The sequence below is a fragment of the Choloepus didactylus genome, chromosome 4 (assembly GCF_015220235.1).
Source record: "Choloepus didactylus isolate mChoDid1 chromosome 4, mChoDid1.pri, whole genome shotgun sequence".
NCBI classification, from domain to species: Eukaryota; Metazoa; Chordata; class Mammalia; order Pilosa; family Megalonychidae; genus Choloepus; species Choloepus didactylus.
Window position 1 is genome coordinate 105634408 of NC_051310.1, and position 3900 is coordinate 105638307.

The 3900-nt window shown below is 35.5% G+C and overlaps 1 non-coding gene across 1 annotated transcript; it reads left to right on the top strand.

The window, feature by feature from the left end:
• The first annotated feature begins 483 nt into the window (after positions 1-483).
• On the top strand, positions 484-590 carry LOC119533542. Its single transcript, XR_005216669.1, has one exon. It is a non-coding gene; the product is annotated as a U6 spliceosomal RNA (small nuclear RNA).
• The last annotated feature ends 3310 nt before the right edge of the window (positions 591-3900 follow it).

Genomic DNA, 3900 nt, shown 5'->3' on the forward strand with positions numbered 1-3900 from the left:
GGTGGTGAATGCATAACTATGTGATTAGACTGGGAACCTTTGATTGTTCACTTAGGAGGGGATGTATGGTGTGTAAATAAACTGTTTAAAAATAAACAGAGGGATACATGTGCTGGAGGAAATGTGGAAAAAGGGATGTGCCTAATTACCATTGGTGGGGAAGTAGAATGGTGCAGCCCATCTGGAGGGCAGTGTGGTGGTTCCACAGGAAGCTACGAATGGGGTTGCCATATGGTACCGCAACCGTGTTATTTGGTATACATGTATAATAAAGGAAGTATAGACATATTTTAATATTTTAATATTTTAATGTCTTCTACATTTTGCTAGAGTCCACAGGTAGCTTTGTTCTGATATCATCAGAAGGGCAACTCTCTTATCACCTTCTGCCTCTTTGGAAATGTCCAGTCTCCCAAAATCCACACCACCAAACCCTAACAGCCCATCCAATCCTTGGAGGAAACAACACTTTAAAATAATAGGGTGCTCACTTCAGCAGCAAATATACTAAAATTCGAACAAAACAGAGAAGATTAGTATGGCCCCTACCCAAGGATAACAAGCAAATTCATGAAGCATTCCATATTTTTAGAATTTCACTGATTAGTCATGCAATAAATGTCCTGGTTTTAAAAATAAATTAATAATAATAATAATAATAATAATAATAATAATAATAATGTCCCAGGACCCTTAATGAAGATTTTAAATACATCTATTCCTGATAACTTCAAATATACTCAACAGAGTTGACTAAAGTGTGTGTGTGTGTCTGTGTGTATATATATATATATATATATGCACATACACACCCACACATTGTTTGCTTGTTTGTGAGGAAAAAAAATACTGGAAACAACTCAAATGTCCATCACCAGAGACAATTTAAATAAGCCAATAATCCATGCTAAGTCATATTATGCAGCCTCTAAAGATCTTGAGATGGTTAAATAGTTTTGTGAAAAAAAAAAGTGTAGAAAATATTATCGTATGCTTCCATTCATGTTAAATAAAAGAGGGAAGATATTTATACACATAATAAGTCCAATTTTTTAGAAGAAATCATGGTACTGTTTGTCTCTGCAATGGCACTGTTATGGAAAAGGACCTACGACGGGAAGGTGATCTGCTTTCCATTGTTTACACTCTATAAAATTTAACTTTTCATTACCCATGTATTTTTGTATTTCAAAATATTTAATAAAATATGTAAATAAAACCATGTTAAAAACTCCAATTCCTGGAATTCAATTCTGGCTTTGATGTAGAAAGTCATAAGAAAACATAGCTCCCATCCTAGCAAACAAACAAAAAGGCCAGATTAGCCAGAAAATAAAAAATGTTTATAACTCATCAGAAAGTTGAGGGCTAAGAAAGCTAAATGAACTAAGCCCCAGAAAGTGCCAAGTCTTTCACAGGAGAAAAGAGAACCATGGCTGCTCTCATATTCCTGGTTGAACTATACCAGGAGGAAGAATCCAACATAGCAGTAATAAACAGAAAACTAAACAAAATTCAATAAACTTTTAACAGTCCCACAAGGGCTGGCATGACATTAGAATCTGGAAGAGCCAAATGCACAGGGACACTTGCGTCCACTGACCAACCTTACCTCTTGGATCTTAACAAAATACTGGGGTGGAGGGTAGTGCACCAAAAGTGGGGGTGGTGAAGAGAGCTGAGAGAGATGTCCCACATCTTGGGCCTCTCCCAAGTACAAGATAACCTTTTAAAAATGAGAAGGCAAGACAGTAGAGCTGAGAGAGCTATCCCCCAGCACTGTGGCCATTCCACTACAAAAGACTACAGGCAGGATAGGAGAGCTGAGAAAAATAGCGACCCCTCACTACCCTCCAGTGACAGAAATACCTGGCAGCTAGGTTGTAAAGCAGGAAGAGATGTCACATTTCTAAAAGCTGTCAACTTGGCTGTGAAGCAAAATCAAATCTCTAGATTCTCGCAATGCCCAAAACCCAGGCCCTGCTAAAGGGTAAGTTCTAATTCTACCTTCAAAATATCTGAATCTAGTGGTGAAATGAATCAAACTAAAGCTGTCATAAAACCCAGACTTAGGTCAAATATACATCAGTATACAGCCCCTACTCAAGTAACCTGAAAGAAAAAGGGGCATGCCCCATTTTGGTGGTAAATAATGCTTACTTCATTCTCCCGGTCTTTTATACAAAATGTCCCTCAGAAAATAAAGTATGTAAGACATGTGCAAAAGCAAGAAAATGTGATCCATGATAAGAAAGAAAGCAATTAATAGAAGCAGAATTAGAGGTGACACACATGTTGAATTATCAGTTGGGATCTTTAAAATAAATCTGATTAAAATGCTAAAATATCTCATAGAAGTCAAAATGCTGGAATGAACACGAATGTTTTTTAAAATAACTGATGAAAATGCTAAAATATGTAGTAGAAAATGTGGATAATATGCATGGAGTAACAGAAAACTGTAGCGGAAACATTGCAACTATACAAACAATGAATTACTAGAACTGAAAAAATATCAGAAGTGAAGAATTTAACATTAAACAGATTCAATAGGTCAGCATAGAAAAGGATCAGGTAACTTGAAAACAATTAAATTGAAAGTGTCTCTACTGAAAACAAAGAGTGAAAAAGAGTGTTGGGGAGGGCCAGTTCATCCAAATCTGTAGGATAGTATCAAATAATCTAACATATCTATAATTGGAGCCATAGAAGGAAAAGTGAGGTGAGAGTATGGGGCAAAAGAAATTTTTGAAGAGATAATGGCCATAGATATCCAATACTAATGAAATACACCACCACAGAGCCAAAAAATTCAGTAAACTCCATACAAAGAAAACAGACCTAAACATAACCTGGTTATGGTCAAGACACATCCTTGCTGAAAACCAAGTAAAGAGTAGATCTTAAAAGCAGCCATAGGAAAAAAAACACACATTGTGGACAGAGGAACATCAATAAAAATGGTGGATGACTTCTCACCAGAAACAAATGAGACCAGAAGACAATGAAATGACTTTTTTAAAGTATTGAAAGAGAAGAATAAATAAAAGATCAACATAGAATTCTACCTCCTACTAAAATACCACTCAAAAATAAAAGCAAAATATAGATATTCTTTGACAGATAAAAGCTGAGGGAATTCATCTGTAACAAAGCTGCACTAGAAGAAATACCAAAAGAAGTTCTTCAGACGTAAGGGAAATTATACCAAATGGAACCTTAGATTTGCTGCAAAGTATGAAGAGCAATAACAATGTATTGTGAGGTTTATAACATATAGAAGTAAAAGATAAAATAACAAGAGCAAAGGATGTACATTGTAATTTCTAGAGCTGCATGGAGTACAGTAGCCACTAGCCACAAGTCGGTACTTAAATGAAAACCGGTTAAAATTAAATAAAATTAGCAATCCAGTTACACTAGCCACATCCCAAGTGACCAACAACCACCTGTGGCTACTATATTTTGTACATATCATATATAGAATGTCTCTCTTATCATAGGAAGTTCTATTGGAGAGTGCTATTTTAGAGCACCCACTACACACACACACACACACACACACACATACAGCTGAAAAATCAATACAGGGTTCAGCAAACTTTTCTGTAAAGGGTGAGATGGTAAATATTTTAAGTTTTATGGGCTGCATATAATTTCTGTCACATATTCTTCATTTTTTAACCACCTTTTAAAAACGTAAAAAAAAAAATCTTTGCTCAAGGGCCACATAAAACAGAGGCTATGGGCTAGATTTGGCTCAGGAGACAGAGTCTTTTGATTCCTGTAATATACCATATTAACAAAGTTAAAGAGAGAAAACATATGATAATCATATTAGATGACAAAAAGTATCTGACAAAACAACTCTCCTTCTTAGTAAAGTCTCAGTAAGCTAGG